The sequence below is a fragment of the Amphiprion ocellaris genome, chromosome 14 (genome assembly GCF_022539595.1).
Source record: "Amphiprion ocellaris isolate individual 3 ecotype Okinawa chromosome 14, ASM2253959v1, whole genome shotgun sequence".
NCBI lineage: Eukaryota > Metazoa > Chordata > Actinopteri > Pomacentridae > Amphiprion > Amphiprion ocellaris.
This window is the reverse complement of record NC_072779.1, coordinates 13,657,046-13,680,662: the sequence shown is the minus strand read 5'-3', so window position 1 is coordinate 13,680,662 and position 23,617 is coordinate 13,657,046. Positions and strand designations below refer to the sequence as shown.

The following is a 23,617-nucleotide window of genomic DNA, read 5'->3' as shown; positions in this document are numbered from 1 at the left end:
ATGCAAATTGGATGCGGCGTGCGGAGATTCCACGCATTGTGAAACTGTCCTCAAACTTCTAAACTAGGCGTCAGTGACCTAAAACGAGGACAGATTCAGCTGCTGCACAGATTATTTCTTGCCTCAAATGCTTTGAGGAATACTTTTCGAGGACGTGTTTTTTGAAATAAAAGGGAAAATTATCAGCAAAAATCAAGTGTTCATTTGATGAACTTGATTTCCTAAAACATACAGAATTGGAGCTCATATCTTTGGCAGCTGTAAAGTTTCTGCTCCTTCAAAGTTCACAACACAATGAATGAATTCCTAAAACACTCTCAATGCTGGAGAGCGTTTGTGATGCTGAAGCAGTGACCAGTTTTTCTGTTTCTTCTCTGGAGATGCACAATGAGGGACGTCTGCAGAGACTGAGAAAGAGTCTCACCACATCCTGACATGAGGAAAAAGACTTTATTGAAGACTACAATGAGAAAAACTATCAGACAGCAGACGACTGCATTCAAGGTGAGCTCTGAACATTTGATCTGGAACAGGAATTCAATAACGGCAGCATGAGCTTCATTTCAGTCTGTAGCTGCTGAATTCATGGATGAATCATCTGGCACTAGAGAAGAAGACCATCAAACATCCACGTCAGCTGATGGAGGTCCAAGAGTCTCACCCAACAACCAACCTACAGAGTGAAGATCTCAAATCTGATTGGACAGCCTCCTATTCAGCCACATGTGTGAACAAATGCCTCTAAGCTGATTTGTTTTCTAAAATCTAGTTTGAGTCCTAATCTATGCCTGTCTGTTTGCTTCTTTACACCGCTGTTAACAGTTTAGGCTGTTAGATTGTTCCAGATAAGACAAGTACAAGATTCTTCAGAGCCGTTCTACCACGAGCCTGACAGGAAGAACTCCAACAGCTACTGAATGTTCCTGTGGTTCCCTCAAGGGCTACAGGAGGAGCCCTACGAGGACAAGCCTGTCCACCTGATGGAGGCCAGTCGCTGTGGTTCAAAGCCAACATCGACTACGTGGACTTCTACTGGACCACATGGAGGCCTTCAAACCGGACCAACAAGTTCAGCGACTCCCCGACTCGTGGGTCTGAGGACGCCGCCGAGCCTCGGTCCAGCCGGCCTCCTGTCTGTGGGTGTTTGAGTGCTGAGAGTTTTGTGGATGCATGTGAACGTTCTGTGTTGAAACAGCAGCTTTTGACTCAGTAACGCCAGGAAAAACCAAGAGCTCCTTTATTTGTGACTTCCACTAAAAAACTGATGAAAATAATTTTGCCAGGGTTCTGACTGTTAACAGATTATTAAATAATGAAAATAATCGTTTAAATATTCCTTTAAACAATCCTTTCAGGTCTACATTTCCTTTACACTGACTTCTTGGTATATGTACAAGTATTTTAGGTGGAATATACCATTAAGCCTGTTCTTCTGGGAATATACCATTAAACCAACCTTTTAGGTAAATGTTCCAGGATGTTAGGTAGAATATACCATCAGATCAACCTTTTAGGTCTACATTGGAAGATTTTAGAGTAGAATATTACTCCAAACCATCCTTTAGGTCTACATTTAAGGTGGAATACTCCTTTACACCAAGATTTTTTGGTCTGCATTGAAGGATTTTAGGTGGAATATTCCTTTGAACGAACTTTTTAAGTTTATGTTCAAGGATGTTGGGTGGAATATACCATCAGACCAACCTCCAAGGTCTACAGTAGTGAATTTTAGGTGGAATATACCATTAAACTCACCTTTTAGGTCTACATTGGATGATTTTAGGTGGAATTTTCTTCCAAACCGTCTTTTAGTCTACATTTAAGGATGTTTAGGATGGTATATTCTTCCAAACCAACTTCTCAGGTCTACATTTCAGGTGGAATATTCCTCCATACTAACTTTTTTGGTCTACATTGAAGGATTTTTTCTAAACCACCCTTCCGGGTCTATATTTGAGGTTTTAGGTGGAATATTCCTTTTAACCAGCCCCTCAGGTCTCTTTCAGGATTTTGGATGGAATACTCGGTTAAACCAACATTTTAGGTGCATGTCCAAGGATTTTTGGTGGAATGTTCCTTTAAGGTGGATGTTTGAGGACCTTGTAGCTGGAATACTTCCTGAAACCAACCTTTCAGGTCAACATTCAAAGATTTAAGGTGGAATATTCCTTTAAATCAACCTAAATTTCATGTTTTGATCATTATCAAGTGAAAAACCTCAATCCAGACTCCTCATAATGACGTTTGAGATTTATGCTGCTGTTATTTGTTTAGTCCAGACTAAATGACAGAAATCCACAACTGTAATTTTATTTCAGGACTCGGTTATTAAATGTCAAAACAATCCATGTGACTCTAAAAACTCAAGAGCTGGACAAACTCTAAGATTAAACTCTCCACAAGGATCCAAAATAAGTTGGACTTCTACATGAGAGCTTTAATTATTCTTCATCTACTTCCTGAAAAGTTTTGTCAATAAAAAAGACAAAAACTAATATTTTCAGCTGAACTAAAGACAGACTTTGTGATTTTTCTGTTCACATTGTTGCTGTAAACTTACTCTTTCAAATAAATACCTGCCTAACCCCCTGGAAACCAGCGTTTGTCCTGTTTTTGTGTTGCTCCTCGGCGACCCTAGACAGCCGGGTCCTAATGTTTTTTGAGCAACACACCATACTATGATGTTTTTACAATGATGGTTCTACTATAGAACCAGTTTGACATGTTCAGGTGTTATTTGTGTGAAAACTCAGAGATTTCAGGTATCAGAAGGTGGTTTTCAACTTTCTTTGTTAACTTTCTGCTTCAACTTTAAACTAAATTTCCTTCACTAACCCAGCCCTCTGGACTTCCAGTAAGCTGTGTTCCTATTGGCTGTCCAGGTAGCTGCTTGGTGTTATCAGGAACACCTGAGCAGCTCACTGTCTTCCTGCTTTATTTGGCTGCAAACATTTCCTCTGCTTGTCTTCACCACTGAACCGGGTTTGGCTCCGTTGCTTTAGTATGTTCTTTAGGCGTTGGCTTGCAGCTTCCAGCAGTAAAATCGTCTTTAATGTGTTTCTTGGTGTGTTTTAGGGCTTTGTACTGGATAGTTGTCTTGGTAAATGTGGTTCTTTAGCCACAGTTAGCACATGGTGCTAATGTGTGCAGTGATTAGTGGATTTGGTACAGCTGAGTTGTGTCTTTATCTTGGCTGTAGTGAGTCTTCAGAGGTTTTTGGTCAGACACATTCTGTGTTCTTGTTTGAGAACCAACACTGATTGTCCAGAAGGTAAGAGTTCCTGTCCTGATTCTCTGTTCTCAGAGGTTCTCTGGTAGGCTGCAGGAGACTTTAGCGTTTGGGTTGTGCTAGTTTGGTTTTTGTACGGTTTCATTTGGACGACTATCTTGAGGCCCCTCCATGTGGTTTAGTGAGGTTTTCTGGAACAGTTCTACAAAGCAACCTGCAGCAGAAGAGACTTTGAGAGTTTTTAGGAAGTTCTGGAGACCAGACTTTAGAGCAGCAGAAACATTTGTCAGCAGTTTGAGCAGGAGAAGGTGAGCTTCAGAGTAGAAATGAGATGGAAACCTTCTTGACCCGTGTGGTGAGGTCCTGTACCAAGAGTTTGAGCAGGTTGTGAAGAGTCTGTAGTTCTTTGGTCTGAAAGCACAAGAAGAGTCGACTCATTAAAGGAGAAAACGGGAGATATTGTTGGTTCTTCTGTCGCTCTGCAGTTTCCAGTTTCCTTAGACTGCATATCAAGTTTCTGTTTTAAATGATTTACCATGTGAGCCCAAGAAGACTTCAATAAACTCCCTCCATCCCCTGGACACAACATATATTATTACCATGTTAAATCTTTTTTTTAAAAATATGTTTTTGAGTTTTAATCATAGTTTTGGCATAGGTTTTTTTCTCTTTGCTCGTTTAGTTTTGTCATTGTGTGAAAGGTGCTAAACAAATAAAGCTGAATTGATAAACTGAATAATTGACTAACTCATGATTGTGACAACAGAAGTATTTTCATTGTGATTTAAGGGTTTGTTTCATTTTTAAGGTTGGGGTTAAAATGTTGACAGAAAAAAAGATTAAAGAAAGAAACTACATTAAAAAAACTATTAAATCAAAGTGAAAAAAACTTTTAATACAATAAAACTTTTAAAAAGAAAATTAAACATTAAATACAATTAAATTATATTAAACAGACAAAATATTTAATTAAATAATTAAACAAGATACAATACATGCAATTATAAAATTAAACATTTTTTAAACAAAAATATGAAACATTAAAGATGAAATATTTTAGATAATTAAACATTTAAAAAATACAATTAAGCAAGAATATTAAACATTTAAAAAAATAAAACATTTAATTAGATTATTAAACCTTTAAAAAGACAAAACATTTAATTAAAAAATTAAATGTTTAATTAGAAAATAAAATCTTAAAGACAATAAAACTTCAAATAGGAATCAAACAGAAAATACAATGAAGCATTTAAAAAGAAAATTAAACATTATAAGGTGGTAAAACATTTAAAAAGAAAAACCTTAAAGATTGAAACGAAAAATTAAACATTGGGAAAGAAAAGGAAATTTTTCAAACAAGCCGATAAAACATTTGAAAAAACAATTAAACATTAAAAAGACAAAACATTTTGAAATCAAATCAGCATTAGAAAAGAATAAAAGGTGAGAAAAGAGCAAAACTAAACATTTAAGAAGAATCAAACTAAAGACAAAACGTTTGAAAAGACACCAGTTAGACTTTAGAAGATCAAATTAAACAGAAGAGACAATAAAACGATCAAAAAGAGCAAAAACAGACAAAAGTCTTTCTAGTCTGAAATGAAAACATCAAGTTGTTTCTTCAAACATTTCCTCTTTCTATGTTCTTGGTTTGATTGTGGACAGATTTACTAAGTGCTCATTTCAGAAAACTGCTTTCCAGATAAAGTCTACTAGTAGTTGAAGGCATCGATCAAACTAATGTTACCTTCTGATCTCCACAAACTTTACTGTTCAGTGAAGAGAATCAAAGTTTGTTGAGGATTTCTAAAAAACCCATAGGTGAAGGTCTGAGAAGAACTCAGATTGATGGTCTAAATGTGAAGTCAAGACTCATGGTCACAAGTTGTAAGGCTTCTGTTAACCATAAAGTTCAAACTAACAGAAAAGTACTGAGAAACTTTTAAAACTTCAGCCCTCAGACTGTCTGAAGGTTCAAACTAACAGAGAACTACTCAAGAGCTTTGAAAACTTCAGCCCTCAGACTGTCTAAAGGTTCAAACTAACAGAGAAGTACTGAGAAACTTTTAAAACTTCAGCCCTCAGACTGTCTGAAGGTTCAAACTAACAGAGAACTACTCAGGAACTTAGAGGATTTCAGTCCTTGGACTGTCTGAAGGTTCAATCTAACAGAGATCTACTGTGGGACTTAGAAAATTTCAGCCCTCAGACTGTGTGAAAGCTCAAGTCCTGAGGACTCGGGAGGTCTGGAGGCTTGGAAAGTCTTGGAACTGAGGGTTCAACCCTCCAGAGGAAAGGCTGAAGTCCAACCTCCTGAGAAAAACGGTCGAGTCGAGACTCAAGTTAAAAAAAAAACTCAAAAACGACAAAAAATAGATGATAAATGCGCAAAAAAAAGAAGAATTAGTATCTGAGCGAGTAGCTCAGGGGGATAAGAAGAGGACTACCAAGTGGAAGGTCGCAGGTTCGAGACCCACGACTGGCAATTTTCTTTCTTTGTCTTTGTCAGGATTTTGCGAAAATTTAAGAAGTGTCTGGTCTTGAACCAGCGACCTGCAGCTCCATAGGCAAATCCTTAACTCACTGAGCTACAGATCAGATAAAAAGACATAATTTCGTCGTCCCTTTGGCATCGTAGTTCCTGAAGTGACCACATGGGCAGAACCAAGGCGGAGTCTGGGTGGAGTCAGGGCGGAGAGTAGGCGGGGAGGTGGGTGGCGGCCTCCCCCCTCTACTCCCCCACCACCCACCACACCTTCCCCCGCCCGACGAGTTCCTCGAGTCTCGACGAATTCTTCGAGTCTCCACGAGTTTTTCGAGTCTCAACAGGTTTTCCTGAGTTTCTACGAGGTTGGAAGCAGAACAAGTTGTCATGAAGAGGTGTTGAAGTCGGCCAGGATGGACTGACTTTTTACAGCGACTAGAAGGAAGACGACTAGAAGAGCAGGTCTTTAACCACCATCCATAAAATCCATGGAGTTGGCTCCAGAGAAATGAAGGGAGGTCAACTTTTATCAACCTCCATCCAGATGTTCAACGTGATATCTTTACTTTGACATTTTTAGCACCACAAACCTTTAGTATCACACTTTATCATTTATTAGGACTTTAATAGAATCCACCAGCAGATTTAGTTTTTGTTGACAAACTTTATTCTTGTCGTCTTGGATTAGTCAAGAGGTTTAAATTTCTTACTTTGTCATATTTTAAATATGACAAAAAAATATAAAAATAAAGCATCTTGAGACCTGTAATTGGTGTTATATAAATAAAATTGAATTCAAATTGTATGTATCTTGTAATGTTGGAGTGATTCAGCCATATATGTTGGAAAACACATTTTCTTTGTCCATTAATCTGTTGATTGTTTTCTCCAGTAATTCATTTCTTGTTTTGGTTTATAAAATGTCAAACCCAAATACATTCAGTTTACTGTCATAAAAACCAAAGAGATTTACATTCATGATGCAGGAATCAGGCAGTTTTCCACTTTTTATCTTAGTTTAGTGAGAAAGATAGTTGATAATGTGTGAATTGTTGCAGCTTGTAAGCCGTAGAAGCTTTTAATCTTTGGGGCCGAGTGTCAAAAAACATTTAGAAACCAACATCAACAAAACACTCAACAAAGACTTGAACACCATTAAAGGGAAATCCAACTTTTGCATGACAATGTCTAATTAAAGGACATTTATTTCCAACGTAAATGTGTGATATTCATCCTCTGGAGCTTTCTCTTCACATCGTCTTCCACCTGGACTGGTTTGGTCGGGAGCATGTGCAACAAACATTTGAAAAACTGCACTTTAAAATCAATGAATGACACTGAAGTTTAATCTCTACATAAATGAGACTGAGTCTGGATGTGCTGCTCTGTCATTAACTCCTAAGTTTAGGGAAAGTTCAAACAAAAGAGGACAGTTCAGATAAGACTTGAGAATGAGCTTATTTTGAACAAACATCTCAGACTTTCTGAGCTTCAGCACCTATAGCAAGATATTTTAACAACAAGCAACTCAAGAGATCCAGAAGTTGGAGAGAGTTAGCTTTAGCTGAGCCAAAGAACATGTAGGACGCTAACCTAGCAAACATTTAAGACTTTTCTCTGTGAATTCTGAGAAATAATTTCCTATTTAACGACAGAGCTACACATCTTAACTCAGTCTCATGAAAACAGACTCTAATTCAGTATCATCCATCCATATTAAAGTGCAGTTACCCAAAATGTTTGCTGCATGAGCTCCAACAAAACCTGTCCAGGTAGAAGGCCTCTTTGACAAACAGGAAGTGGATGTTTCCAAGCAGATTTATAGAAGGGGGAACCAGACTGTACTAAGTGTGGTCGAGTATAGAGGGGTGTTTTGTGGGTTTTTAAGGCTGATAATGACTATTAGTGAGACATTTGGAGTAGATATTCATTTGCAGTAAATGAAAGTATTTAAAATCTTGGAGTTAAACTTAGAAGAACACAAACTCTAACAGAAAACTTTGTTGATACGTTTTTGTTTTGTTTACAGATGTTAAAGGAGTTTTATTTGTGACGTATAACCAATCAAATCACTCCAGAAGACAGAGCGACCACAGGTAGATAAAGGTTCAGAGCCAAAATAGTGCCATTTTTAAATGTATTTATTACGGTAAATCAGTAAAAAATAAAATACTGCTAATCAGTAAATCAGTCAGCCCACAATTACTACAATTCTACAATGTATGTCTCTTTCCTTTGACTTGTTATTTGTACAATATACGATGTATATGATGGTGTTTTTTCATACCAAAGGCTATACTATAATGTTTTCTAAGAGACATACGATGCTACTCTGTTTGTTCTGGCTCTGGGCCACTGCACTCCTCCTCTGTTGTTTTCTGGATTGTACTCAGCTGCATGCCTTCGTCCACCCGGCCTCCGTTGACTCGTCCCGCCTGCCGTCTCTGGAGCTGAAGCTGGATTGGAACAGACCAAAGTACAGTCCAATCACGATGCCAGCTGCCTCTCAAAAGGCTCCTTCATCTGTCAGGTGGCGGCACTTCTTCTGAGGGGAAGCTGAGCTGGCCCGGCAGAACTTTGGAGATGTGTTCCAGTGGTTGGTGGATGTCTGGGGAGATAGAGAGGGACCTTTGAATTGTTCACAAAGGAAAACAGGGAACCCATTGGTAGTTTTAGTTAAGGGTGCTACTGCGGTGAATTTTGGGTTTTAAGAGGTGAACAGGAAGAGTTTTTTTCAAATTGATTATCTTTTACTTTGTTCCTGGTTGGAATGCCCATCAATGTCAACATGAAGTTCACTTTTAGTTCTGTTTATTTATTTTTATTTTACTAACACCCCTTTGCTTTTAACCCCCTCACATGTTGTGTTGTTGTAAACTTACTCTTTCAAATAAATACTCGTCTAACCCTCTGGAAACCAGCGTTTGGACTGTTTTTGTGTTGCTCCTCATCTACTTCAGACAGCCGGGACAGAACAACGTTTTGTGGACCAAAGGCTATACTATGGCGTTTTTAGAGCGACATGCTATACTATGATGTTTTTAGAGCAACATGCTATGTTTTTAGAGTGACATGCTAAACTATGACCTTTTTTTGGACCAAAGGCTATACTATGATGTTTTTTGGGCGACATGCTATACTATGACATTTTTAGACCAAAGGCTATATTCTGACGTTTTTTGGAGGACATGCTGTACTATGACAATTTTAAAGAGACATGCTATACTATGATTTTTTAGAGCGACATGCTATGCTGTGACGTTTTTTGGACCAAAGGCTATACAATGACATTTTTAGAGCGACATGCTATAAAAGGACGTTTTTTGAGCGACATGCTATACTATGACATTTATTGGACCAAAGGCTATACTATGACAATTTTAGAGCGACATGCTATACTATGACAATTTTAGAGCGACATGCTATACTACGACGTTTTTTGGACCAAAGGCCATACTATGATGTTTTTAGAGTGACATGCTATACTATGATGTTTTTAAAGCAACATGATATACTATGACATTTTTAGACCAAAGGCTATACTATGATGTTTTTAGAGCGACATGCTATACTATGACGTTTTCAGGGCGACATGCTATACTATGACATTTGTTGGGCGACACTATACTATAGGCTTTTTAAATTGACATATTACTATGATGTTTTTGTTTTATTTTTTTTTTGTTGCTTTTTAGCAACATATTTTAAGAATTTTAACAGTTTTGAAAATTGCTATACTTTTACTTGTGCAATGAAATATTCTATGGCATTTTTTAGACAACATATTATACTCTGATGTTTTCTTGAATAACATACTCATTTGACAATATACTGCACTATGACATTTTTTGAACCACATATCATACATGACAATTTTAGGCAACATCCTATCATTTTGCACTTTTTGAACCACATAATAATCAGTTGGTTTTTTTTGGCCAAGCTGTACTATGAACTACAGGCCATACTATGTTATTCTTGAAAAGTATACTATACTTTGACATTTTCTGAACTACATCCTATACTATGGCGTTACACACAGAGTGCTTTGGTTACATGTTGATTAATAACCTAGATTTTTTTCTGTTTTGTTTTTTGACGGGATTACCACAGACCTGACCGTGAACACCGTTGACACCCACCTGAGGGAGATGCTGCCTAAGATCTCAAGGCTGCTTGGTCGTGGTCTTTCTGGTCCTGCTCCAGAACGCCTTCATCAACTACGTCTTCTTTTGAAGAGGCCCTCAGATGCTGCAATCTCTGACCTTAAGGAGGAACTGCTACTTTCACTCTGTAACGAGACGGCGGTTATTTTAAAGACCCAGCTCCTGGCGGCTTTGAAAGAATGTTTAACCCCATCAAAACAGAACTACAGACAGTTAAATCTGAGCTGTCGGTCAGTATTTCAAACATCAAGTCCGACCCGGCTGCCCTAAAGTATGCTGTGGGTGAAACGGAAACTTCCCTCTCCACATCACCGACGACATCGTCACACTCCAAAGCAGAGCACCTGTCTGCTGAACTTTTAAAAGTGGACTATAAATGTGAAGAATGTGAGCAGCAGCAGCTTGTGAGCAGTGGAACAGATGTGATCAGAAAGAAGTCATTTTCTTTTTTCTTTTCTTTCTGGTTGACTTGATGCTGTCAGATGCAGATGTTGGAGCAGATTCTGATCTTTCAGGATAAAAAAGCTGCCTTTCCTTCACAGACTTTTCAGGAAATTATTCTCTCAGGTTTTCTCTGCTATTTATATTTTTATTATCTGTGATTATTTCATTATTTTATTGTAAAATAAAGTTTGAGGAATAAAGACTCATTTAGTTATTTTAATCCTGAAATCTTTGACGTAGCAGAACTAAACTTCCATTTTCCTTCTTGTACTTCTGATACTAGAACTAAACGTGTCTTCAACACGGATAAAAGATGGATATAAAAACGATGGAACATCAGTGTAGAATCATTTACAATGCATTCAATAAACCGCCATTTTAAGCCTTTACACCATGAAAAGCATCAGATGCAGCCATGGAAAGGTTCTAACCCAAACAATCATACTATCTTTTACTGGATAGTGGACTTGAGTGCTTTTTTTTTCATGCTTTTAATGAATCAGCAGCAACATCACAACAAATGAGACAATTTTCAACAAATTAATGAAACTGATGTCATTAAAAACTATCAGAGTCTGTTTTAGTGTCAAATTAAAGCTGATTACTGACAACTAGAACATTAACGTTACTGTTTTTATCACATTTAAGTTTCCTGAACTTTACATTAATGTCAACCAGCCACAGTTTTATGAACTTAATGAACCACATTACAGGAACACAACACACTTCAGCTGTTTACATGAAACTCAACACATTAGCTTGATGCTACGTTAGCTTTAATCAGGCTAAGACTGAGCAGCTCGGTTAGCATCGCTAACATTAAAGCTAATATTTACTATGCTAACTTTCTTCTCTGATCAACACACACTGAAACAAACTCCACCATCATCTGGAGTACATGGCACACATTACAGCTGACACTAAAGCTGCATATAAAGTGCATTAAAAGCGGCACCGATACGAAAATAAACATTTACTTACCGAACTATTAGAGTCCTTTCAGTGTCTGCTGGTAGAATCAGCCGAAGGCAGAAAACTGGTTAAAACAAGCCAACGGGCAGGAAAACTGTCTTTGGAAAATGTTGTGCTTTTCCACCGATAAATAAACCAACAGTTATTATATCAGAATTAATCCAAACCAGGAGAGCAGAGTCTCTGCTGCCTCCTCCATAGGACCTGTCAATCGTTCCAGACCGGACTGTCAATCAAGTAGTCCCGCCCCTTGGCTACGCAAAACTTTAACGCTCTATAAAAAATTCAATATTGATTTATTTTAAGATCGGCCACCTGATCTCTCATTTTGACCATGAAAAATAACGAAATTATATACAGTCTATGCACCGTACTCGGTTTGGCTCCACACTTGCTGATGACCACTTCCGGTCTCAGAAAATGAAAAAACTGACCTTTTTTTCGTTTCTGTCTCTTACTGATTTTACTTTCTTGTTATTCGCAATATAAAACGAAAATCAAAGCATTGAAAAAAATCGTATATCCCTTTTTGATCATGAAAATGAAAAACGCCTTGTATTTCAATTTTAATTTTTGAATTTTAAAACGAAAATCAAATAACCACTCGTTTTTTTTTTGTTTTTCAACACTTGTTTTAGAACGGAAAATCCAATTACCAGATCCGTACACGGACCAGGTATACAGCATGATTGATATTTTCTGTGTTATTGCTGAGCACTGTACAAATATACTGATCTTTATTTATCTGTTTAGTATTGAAAAAAATAAAAACAAAATAAAAATCTAAACAAAAAAAATATGTTTGAATGGGGGGAAATTGTTAAGATCCATCCTTACTTAAAAAAAAGCCTTCATACATTTATTTACCACTATCTGATAAAGAATCAGACATATCTACTGTACTATGACCTCATTTGAGGCAAATATTGAAACAGTTAACTGTCACTGCTGTAGTATTTCATTTTATTTTTACCAGCGCCCTCTGCAGGCTGCTGAATTCCCAGTCATCACTGAGGAGAGACTTTCTAACTGCAAAACCTGAACACACTGAGCAGTGCCAACTGTAAATGTAACAATTAAAGGTCAATTCTTCAGTATTTACTGGACTTTTATTTTTATTTTTTCTTTTGACATTTAGACAGTGTTTTTATGCTTGTTCAGAAATTAATTATGAAAAGTGTATAAGATTTCAGCCTCAGCAAAATGCATTTCCATCCTCAGTTAAGTGCATTAATCCTCAGGAAAAAAATATTACCAAATAAAACAATCAGATTCATAACATTAAAGTAAGAATAACAGGAACTATAATATAATAAGATCATTTATAAGAGCTTACTTGTTTTTGTTTTTTTTTTAACAAATGTGGCTATAATTCTCTTTTGGACAATGGTTTTAGTATGAAGCCAACATTAATGCTGCACTGTGTATTTTCTTTAAGTCACATTTCTAAGAATGAAATTGTGCCTTTTTGCATTTCATCCTGAATCAGTTTACAGTTGCAGCATTAAGGTCTGTCTGCTCAGTGGACTGTGTGAGCTTTGTGTTTATCATGTTGTCATCCTCTTCTTCCTCCCACTTCATGTTTCACATGTTGCTGACTGCTGAAGGCACGATGGAGGAAAAGGATGGGAAACTCTTCTTTCTCGACACTCGGCACAAGTTCAGGATATTTTGTGTTGTTTTGAGACAGTGATGTTGGAGGGTCACATGCGAGCAGCGAGGCTTAAAGAGAGGAAAATACCTCCAGCTGTAACAAAGTCCTCAAACTTTAATCACTTTCCTTTGCTTTATTGTTTACATTTCTGTACTATTTTATTATTTCTGAATATTCTCTGAATTTAAGAAATAAAACAGGATGTATACATTTGGCCACTTAATTTTTGAATTGCATCATTGTTCATTTGTTTTACAGTCTTTCCATTTGTGTTTTTTTTTTATTTGCTCAGCAAATGAAGTTATAAAATACCCTTCACCGCAAGTGTATTTTACTTGTTTTAGATAAAAATAATTAGTAGAAAATCCAAATAGAATACATCAATAGTAATAAGTAGCTGTTAGCTGATTACATGATTGCATTAAAGCGTAAATTAATTTCTGTGTAATTAATTCTTGGGCTTCTATTTAATATTTTCATATTATAATCCTTCATTTCACATATTCAAAAAGCAAATTTTAAATATGTGTTTAGAAATTGGTTTAAATTGATCATTTTAAATAAATATTTCAACTAAATATTTTATCATCCATTTCATGTCTGTGAGGTGACACTTATACTGTTAGACATTTTTTGAATAAAATACACTCTATTGTCTTTCAAAATTAAATTAAAACACTAAATAATTCAGAAAAAAATTAAATTATGGTTAAAGAAGAGTGAAAATCAGCACTAAGGGTTACATAAAAGGTGTACACTGTAACATTAAACACAAATTCATATTTGTAAATTGTAACAGACTGCAAAATTCCTCCTCTGCTGACAATCATAATGAAGGTAAATGAACCTGATTTTTGACAGATTTTGTACCTTACTGTAAATTAAAGCTGATACTGTTATTGTTTTTGTTTGAATGCATCCTCCCGCTAACCAACTGAATTGATATTTCAGCTTTAACAGACCCTCCAGTTGTTTAGGGGGAGGATTGATGGCAGGCTGATCTTACAGATGTTTTAAATGACATGTATATATCTGTGTGCATGTGTGTGTGCGTATGAGGCAAAAGTCTAAATGTGCATGTTTTTAATCAGTCCTGGTATAACCTCTTGAAGCACAGAAAAATGGCAGAGGCATTAAAAACATAAAAGGGAAAAAGGGCAGTAATGAATTTAGAGGAAAATGGACATTAATGGTATTAGCATTACTCATGTTCCATATAACAAATTATTGGAAATTTGACAAGCACACCAAATTATCTCCTCATGTCTGACGGGAGTGTGGTGAAGTCCTCTCTACCTGCTGAGGAAAGACAATTTCTGCTCATTTTACTATTTTTAACAATAGAACCAACCCATTAAGACAAATTAATGTCATTATCAAGTCTCTATGAAAATGACAAATACCACCGTTTCGAGCAGCTTTAGAGGCTATTGACAATAATGAAATTCGCTGTACAGGTACTGAAAAGAAACACTCCAAGTAATTATTTTCTAGTAGCTTGTTTGTCTGCCATCCGTTCATTTGCTTTCAGCTCAATTATCTGACTCTGTGAGCATGTGGAGGCGCATAGTGCTCTGCGGCCCACAGAGCGAGGGCCCTAATTGGGCAATTACCGTTCTGTTTCGGGGCTTTTAGCTCCAGTGGAGAGTGGAGGGAGACCACGGTGTGTAAAACCATGAGGACCTTACATGCACAAAACTACACATATACACTGTTTAAACAAAAACAAAACCCCGCGTCCTCTATACTCACAACACGGAGCTATACAGTGCAGCTTTAGTGCAGCAACAAACACTAAAAACATAAAAAGTGACAGGAAGCTGCAGGCCAAAACACGGTCCTTTCAGTGACACATAATGCAGGTGCAGCAACTGAATTATGTGTAACTTTTCAAACGTGATCATGTCACTGCATGCTCAGCTATCTCATGTGCATATGCATTCCTCCAGGTTTGCCTTTAAAAAAAAAAAAAAACATCTCATCCAAGCAACCAGGGACTATAAATAGCTGAGAGCACTTATTGTATAACATTGCTGAGTTTGGGGGGGGGGGTGAGGGTGGAGGTGGGGGTGGGCGAGGCAGCGGGGTTGCAGTTGTTGTATAGTAACTCTGGGGTCAACAGTAGGCACCACTTAAAAGTGTTGTGCATCATCGGAAAGCTGGAAAGCCAGGAGATTCATTTTCAACGCAGTCGGGTTGCAGCAATGCTTTTGCTATTTGCAGTAATTTCAGCCGGAGGTAAAAAGTCAAGAAAGTTTGCGGTGGATTCCTCTGTCACATCAGTCCCACACGGCAGGAAATAAAGCACAGGGGAGGAACAATTTAAACGGAAAACCTGAATATGTGAGTGAAGAACGCTTCCATACAGAGAGGGGTGACTAAATGCCCGGATGAGTACGAAAATGAATCATGTTTGAACACTTCTGGAGGATTTAAGCCCAATGTAATACGTGTGGTATCACTCTTCACCATACATCAACAAAACACCAAATCAGGGAGCATCTTTGGAAGAATAGTGTTCAACCCTCTAGTAGTGAGGTTTCCTTTTATCTGTCACCAAGTGTATAGATCTTATCATATTTTGGATAGAAATGTTCCAGATTTCCAAACTGATGTTTACATCTCAGATTTTTTTTTGCAAATTTCACTTGAAAAGGATCAATAAAGGTTATCGTATCTTGTCTTTTTTCACTGATTCTAATCTGGTGTTGTGCTTTTTTTTCAAAATCAAACCAAGTCAATCAAAGCATTGTGGAGCAGGACTAGGGATAGACATGTTCTTGTGCCACAGCCAGAAAAAAACAACACAGAAAATAGGTCATGCAAGAAGACAACAAGTTGCTGTCAGCTAAAAGTTGCTGGAACTTTAAAAGGTGCACATTTCTTTGATTGACAAAGGAACTTGTACACCCTACAGAACTAATAGAGATCACAGGAACAAAGCACACAATCCACCTGAATAATGAAACCAAACAAACCTGTAATCAGGTCTGATTATCAGGGTGAAGAGATTCTGCTCAGGAATTGTAAAAAAAATATGAAGTAATTGGCCGGAAAAGTTGCACCTGAGCTGATTTTGCTTTATCATCTAATTACAGTGTTACTAGTAGCAGCAGTTGCAGCTTAAAATGATCAACTAGAGCTACATTGGGCCTCCTGCTCTGCATATGTGTCCTTATATCCACGCACACACACACACTTTGTGGATGTCTGGGACACGCTCTCCCTGCATCTGTAGTAATGTGCAAAAAGCCAGGAGCACATTCTAGACTTTAAACCTGTGAGATAAAAGTTGGCACGCCGACCCCCTCTCTCCCCTTCCCTCCCCCTCGCTAATTTTCATACTATCCCTGTGCTGTGCGCTCTCCCCCTCACTTTAACATTCTGTCACGCGCTCCCTGGATCATGTAGCTTGTGTTAATTAAACCCTCTTTCAGATCATTTTCTTGCTCAAGTGGCCTCAGTGCAGCACCCATTAGGCAGAAAGCTCTGTTATCTGAATTTCCAAATGTAGCTCAACATTTATTAAAGTGAAATTCATCCAGTAATTGCCCGCCTCGGTATGCCCCATGTCTCCCTCTTACCTCCAGGGCCACCTGCTCAGAGACACCTCCAACTATTTACCAGCATGACGCAGGGTAATTAGACCTCTCTGACCCAGTCCACTAAGAGCCCGGTAATTGCGTTAATAAAAAAATTAACAGCAGCAGCATGAGGATCATTATGTAAAAATACCCAGTAATGAAGCATTAGCCTTGATTTTATTTGGATTAAAAACAGCTATAGGTATTTAAAGGTTACAGTGTCTGCTAAAACAATATCAGAGGAGAAAGTTGGCTCTTTTTTTTTGTCTTTTTGACAAATTCCCGTTTAACTAAGGAGCAGATGAGATGCTGCACAAATATTTCAGTTTTCCATACAACTCTAACATGTTGGTAGGAATCCAAGTGAAAGCTTTGTCTTTAGACTCCACTGACACACGGATGACATTCAGTCATATTACTGCACACTGCAGTGCTTCGTCTTTCACATTAAATTAGACAAAACCTAACTGGATACAACACATGCTTTGACACAATGTTCTACAGGTTACTAAACTTGTAGAACAGTGATGCACTGGTATCAAGCTCAGACCACGGATGTCTGATAAACCAAACAGCAGGAGGATAAAAATTAAAATCAGAACTCCATAAACTGTGGCTTTTCTCGTCACTGTCAGCAATCAGAGAAGAACATTATATGAGGAAATGATAGTGGTAGAGGCTTGGAGGCCATTCCTGCACTGGACAGTCCAAAAGAAAAAGCAGGACTAGTGACTTTTCTGATAAAACGTGACCCAACATGCACCACAAAACCAACCTCTGTCATCGGCTCACTTTTTTTAGAATGACTAAATGTTAAATTACTTCCCATTGTGATCTCATCCTTTGCAGTCCATCAGTGCCAAATTGTGGAACCAGCTTAATGTTGACTGACCTCTGTGGAAAACATGAAACAGAACGTTCAGTACACATTGTTATGTTTTGTTGTTACTTTTGATTGCTATGTTTATGCCAATGTTTTGTAAAGGTGCTGTAGAAACAAAGGTTTTTAAAAATTACTATTATGTTTCCTCGATTTAGAAATTTGTTAAATTATTTGCTTTTTTTTTGCTAAATCAACAAGGAGCCTTGAATGGTCGTAAGGAGCACAATTAGGCCAGTGATATCCGCTGTTCTCTTTGTGTTTCTTCTATTTGAAAAGTGCTATTTAAATAAATGTCTGATTAAATGACTGACAAAGTGTATTATTATGGAGTGGTGTAACTGTGGATGTAGTGGTTGTATTACTTGGTTTGCATTCAGTTTAATGTCAAACAATTTGGTGCATTGTGATTATTTCACTTTATACATTTAGTTTGGATTAGGACTGTATGTTTAATGTCATCCTGGAAATACAGTAAAAACCAGTGGATTCACAACAATTTTATTAGACTTTTTGCCCTTCTATATATGTATATATTGTCACGTTTCTCACGATTTTATTAGATTCAAGTGTAAATAAAGGACTTAGTGAGAAGTTTCATCAGCACAGTTACTGTAAGCACAGATGTTTTAAGATAAGCTTCTATATAGTGACATCCTATGGGCAAATAGTGCAACTACAGTTGCTTTGTGAAACCTGATAGAAACAGTTCAACTATTAACCTAATAGCTCCTCACTGACTGATTTGATCTACAGCCTGAAATCTTTCACTATATGCTGCACTTCAAATCTGTTCTTATTTTATTTTCTTAAAGTGTGCAGAGTTTTGTCTCATTTACTGCAGCAGCATGTCCAAAAGATGAACTCAACAGAAGTTTCAGTGAATGAGCTGTTGGTTATCTACCAGTCAGCTTTATGAACACACTGCAGCAGAAATCTCCTTTTAGAATATGTTCTTGCTGCATTAAGCTTAGTCCTGACAAGCCTAAGCTGCATGTCCTCCTGGTTAAATCCTGTTGTCTGCATGACCATCTAAGCTCTGCCAGGTTCAGCTCAAGGTTCAGACCAACTCTGACTAAAACTTTCTTCTAAATTTCATTTTTTTTTCTTTCTAACCTGCTCTGAAGCATGCATATAACCCAATATATATGTAGCTGTTTATTTCATCAAGATAAAATTGCGACCAAAGCTTCATTAGCATATGAAGGTATTTGTGTATAATGATGTTCATGCTTCATTTAACACCAGTGCAGATCTCAGCAGGCCGTCTGTGGAAATCTTCCCACTCCAGTCAGAGCAACACAGCCATCCACTACTTTCTGTCATATTCTACAAAGCTGTATGGAAAAATTGTACTTTTGTTTTGTATTAATGGGAGAGAGACGGAGAATAGCTGTTTTAGTTTAGGACAAAGGTGAGATTGTTTACTGTTGTCAAATAAATAGCAGTTTTGCTGCACTTTTTGTTTTTACTGTGCATCTTACTCTCATACTTTATGATGGGAAATAAAAGCCTGCTGACTAAATCAGATGGTTAAAGTGTAGTTTTCATAGTATTTCAAGTCATTTTAATAGTTCAAATGCATTATACACAACATCCCTATGTAAACACTGAATCATAAAGTTGCATGAAACGTGTTAAGTTTATGAAATTTAAATTAACAAGTAATGTTGAAGCCATTGGTTGAAGTAAGATGTACCTAACTTCCTTTCACATGAACACTTTGTATTTTAGAAAATTAATTCTAAGGAAAGTCAACCTAAAGTTTCCAACTTAAGTATTTGCTTTACCCAAATTTGAAACACGATTCTGCCCTCAGACCTGCTGTTCTTACTTTCTTTGTAGTCCCATCAAGAAATCAGATGCACAATGCTAAAGAAGTAGTAATCCTAATTTCTCCATTTTCACCAAATTTGGAGTACCAGTTTAAAGGGATTGAGTATACGAAAGTAAATTGCCAAAGCAAAAAGATAAATGAGATTAATTCCAAACAATATTTTACTTCAAGTACAGCCTAAATACTATTTTGTATTACTATTGCCAATTTAGTTTGTTACTTTAATGCCTTCTAAGACCTTTATTGAACACTGTTTTGACATCACAAAATAGGATGATGTGATTCTTTGTTCAGCCAACTGTTCAGCCAACTGTAAACATAAGCTTTGAACATTTGAAATACAATTTATCTTGATGGGGGCATCTGCTGGTCAGATTCACTGTCTAAAGCCTTCAAATCCAACAAAATTCCAGCAGCTACAGACAAGATTAATGAGAGATCGATGACAATTAGTTTCTTGTTTCATGTGTTGTTTCCATGTGTATCTTTGTTCAGGACAAACACTGTTCCTTGTTCAGTCTCTTTGGTTAACGGCTTGAATAGAGAGCTCAGGCATGGCCTCACTCATTACCAACTGGCCCTGTTAGTATTTACAGCATCACGGTGGGTTGACCTCCCAGTATTCATAGCTTCACACCTCACACCCATTCACTGTTCAAAAATAAACACGGCTGCACCGGCCCCCCAAAAAGGAAGCTTTTCCTCTGAAAAGATACAGAAGGTTTTGTTGCTTAACTCAACTTTTTTGTTGGTTTGTTGCAACAATGGCGGATGCTGCACAAGGAAGCAGAATCCAAAGGCTAATTAGGAAATGAGGAACATCGCCTTTGCTCATATTGAATGCTCTTTCGGGCATCTTTTTATTTCTGATCAGTCGACCAGAAATGCACAATCATCCACCTGCTACGTCTAAATGATGGACGCTGTTTTGTCCAGATTCTTCCTAAAAAGAGTTTAAAAGAATATAAATAGGTTTTCAAACATTTGCACTTTGAGCCCAGAAACATGGAAACACTGCTGGGCTGCTGGGGGGGCAGCAAACAAAAACTCAGCAGTGTAAATACGTAATTGTTTTTTTTCATCATGAAGTTAAAGCTCAAAGCTCTCCTTGATGCCTTCTAGGAAAATATGTTCTCTGAGCCTTGGGAAGAAAATCAAAGCCAGTGGTTTGGTCAGGGACATACTGGAGAATCAACCTGGGAAGTTTTCCATATTTTAATATAGTTTGGACAAAAAAAGCTAATATTTAATGAAAACGTAACTCTCACACTGAAAAGAAACTCCTTACCAGCTGTTAATGCACCATCAAAGACACTAGGACTATTTGAAAGGTGGAATAAATTCCAAAAAGCAAGTTATAACGCATCTCAATGGAGGTTATTGCGTTGATTTATTGTTCTGCTGAAAGCAAATGAAGGTCTGATTAAACCAAACTTTTCTGCAAACTCCAACCTGCTTTTTTCCCCTTTCTTCTGTCCATGAACCAAACTATGAAGAGAAAATGAGTAGACACCTGTTTGCTGAACAGGTGATGGCGTTTTATTTAAAAAAGCTGTTTAAGACACTCCACTGCTCTGCCTGACGCTGAGCTTAAAGCCACAGAAGAAAGCAAAGATTAGATTCTCTTTGTGTCGAGCAGCATTAAACATATTACTCTTTTGCTGCTCATTTGACTGTGAAATCTTTGGAATCACTGCTTTCAAAGACTGATGAGTAAAGCTGATCATTTAATCTGCTTCATGGAAAGTTTACCAATAGCTGAACTTCCAAAAGCATGACAGAAACTACAACCCAGTGTTTTAGAGATTGTTTTAAATTAATAAATAAGATACAGTTTGAAAATGTTGTGTAGTTTCTAAAACATCTAAGTTAAGCTAACAACAATAGCCTCTTCATTGAAGCCACTAAAGAGGCTTTTCCTTTGAAGGTCAGGCCAAGAGAAACAATTCTGTCAGAAGGCCTACAAAGGGCCATTTCTGAAAGGACGAGGAGTTCCGAGAAATAATAGAAAAGCAAATGTTGAGAAATGAGAGCTTAGAAGACTAGAAATTTTTATAGAATGTGTAAGGATAGTATTAAATGAAAATCCCAGGGGAGAAGGTGAAAACAAAGGAAAGCAGAGAGGGGTATCGGCTGAGGTCAAATTGTGTCAACCTGAGTTATGTTCAGATGGCTGCACTGAGGCTGACCTGTGTACCAAGTGGAAGCTTGCACCGGCCTGTTTAAAAAGCCCGCTTTCATTTCAGCTCCTTGATGTCATTATATCTCCAGTGGGCCATGTGCCTCCGGTTGACAGCCTCCCGGTTTGACGACATTATTTTTTCACAGCCATCCATCGGTGAAAGCGTCCCGAAACCTGCGGCACTTGTGAAATGGCACATTTGTGATCCGTTAACAAATTAGGCTATTCATAAATTCAGAACAATGACAAGAATTCCAGCATTGAGACTTTCGAGAGTGTGAAGTTTGTGAAGGAAAACAGGGACAAATGACTGCATCCTGTGTGAAGGTGGGCTTTGAAACAGACTATTTTTTTTTTTTTTTTTTAAAATACAGTTTGTTGATGTGATCCTAAACTGAACCATGCATGTTTTCTGGCAATGTACTGGATTACCTCTAGTGGTGGAATGTATTTAAGCACATTTACTGAAGAGCTGTTGTTAAATACAATTTCAGCATATGTCCATGTTACACTACTTTCTACCTTTACTCCGCTATATTTTGGAGGCACATATTGTATTTTGTACTGCACTACAATAATTTTAAATCCATACTAGCTACTTATTTTGTAAATTAAATGTATCAATAAAAATATAACTCAGCTATTAAATTCTGTTTTTTATTGAATAAGCCACCTAGCAGTAATATTAAAGTGATATACCCATGAATGAAGCCATAATTAGAATCCAATATTATAATATATATGATTCTGTTATGGTTCATTCTGCATAATGAGTACTTTTACTTAAAGTATATCTTGATGATAATATTTTAAGTGGGATTGTGAATGCAGGACTTTAAATTGTTACATATAAACATACTGATTTGTAAATTGCATTATTTTTACACTGCAGTATTTCTACTTCACCTAAAGTAAAGACTCTAAACACTTCTTCAACCACCAATGACCTCAGTAATGAAGTAATTAGTTTTGCTATTAAAGGATACAGGCCAGTCAATAGAGAATGTATTTCATCAGACATTAAGATTTCATGAAAAAGACCCGATATTAAGTAGTAAATCAAGCATTAATGGTACTAACAACACATACCATGTGTTTGTATACCACCAATCAAGAGTTTGGACACACCTGCTCATTTAGTGTTTTTTTCTTTATTTTCATGGCTATTTACATTGTAGATTCTTACTCAAGGCATCAAAACTCTGAATGAATATATGGAATTATGCAGGAAACAATAAAGTGTGAAATATGTCAAAACATGTTTTATATTTTAGATTCTTCAAAATAGCCACCCTTTGCTTTGATGACAGCTTTGCAAATCCTTGGCCTTCTCTCAATAAGCTCCATGGGGTAGTAACCTGAAATGGTTTTCACTTCACAGGTGTACCTTGTCAAACTTAATTCGTGGAATTTCTTGCCTTCTTAATGGGGTTGGGACCATCAGTTGTGTTGTGCAGAAGTTGGGTTGGTGCACAGTCGACAGTCCTATTTGACATCTGTTAAAATCCATATTATGGCAAGAACCAATCAGCTAAGTAAAGAGAAACAGCAGTCCATCATTACCTTAAAAACTTAAGGTCAATCAGTCACAAAAATTGCCGAAACTCTGAATGTATCCCCAAGTACAGTTGCAAAAACCATCAAGCGCTACGAAGAAACTGCCTCACATGAGGACCACCCCAGGAAAGGAAGCCCAAGAGTCTCCCCTGCTGCTGAGGATAAGTTCATCTGAGTCACCAGCCTCAGAAATCACAAGTTAACAGCACCTCAGATTAAAGCCCAGATAAATGCCTCACAGAGTTCTAGTAGCAGACACATCTCTACATCAACTGTTCAGAGGAGACTGTGCCAGTCAGGCCTTTATGGTCAAATAGCTGCTAGAAAACCACTACTAAGGAAAAGCAACAAGCAGAACAGGTTAGTTTGGGCCAAGAAACACAAGGAATGGACATTAGACCAGTGGTCAAACTCTGTGCTTTGGTTTGATGAGTCCAAATTTGCAATGTTTGGTTCCACCCACCGTGCCTTTGTGCGACACAGAAAAGGTGAACGGATGGTCTCTACATGTATGGTTCCCACCATGAAGCATGGAGGAGGAGGTGTGATGGTGTGAGGGTGCTTTGCTGGTGACACTGTTGGGGATTTATTCAAAATTGAAGTCACACTGAACCAGCAAGGCTA

At 37.4% G+C, this 23,617-nt stretch overlaps 2 long non-coding RNA genes across 3 annotated transcripts in view; one reads left to right on the top strand and one right to left on the bottom strand.

The window, feature by feature from the left end:
- Positions 1–963: 963 nt before the first annotated feature.
- LOC129350512 (uncharacterized) overlaps positions 964–23,617 on the top strand; it is a 78,641-nt gene continuing 55,987 nt past the window's right edge. Inside the window, exon 1 of the long non-coding RNA XR_008603947.1 lies at positions 964–1,965. This is a non-coding gene — a long non-coding RNA (uncharacterized LOC129350512). The remainder of the gene's footprint in view (positions 1,966–23,617) is intronic.
- Positions 7,843–14,914, bottom strand: LOC129350511 (uncharacterized). Of its 2 annotated transcripts, XR_008603946.1 has the most exons (3): positions 11,309–14,914; positions 9,860–10,008; positions 7,843–8,325 (listed from the first exon to the last, which is right to left on the bottom strand). It is a non-coding gene; the product is annotated as an uncharacterized LOC129350511 (long non-coding RNA). The 2 variants fall into 2 exon arrangements; XR_008603945.1 differs by lacking the exon at positions 11,309–14,914 and having other exon boundaries at positions 9,860–11,296.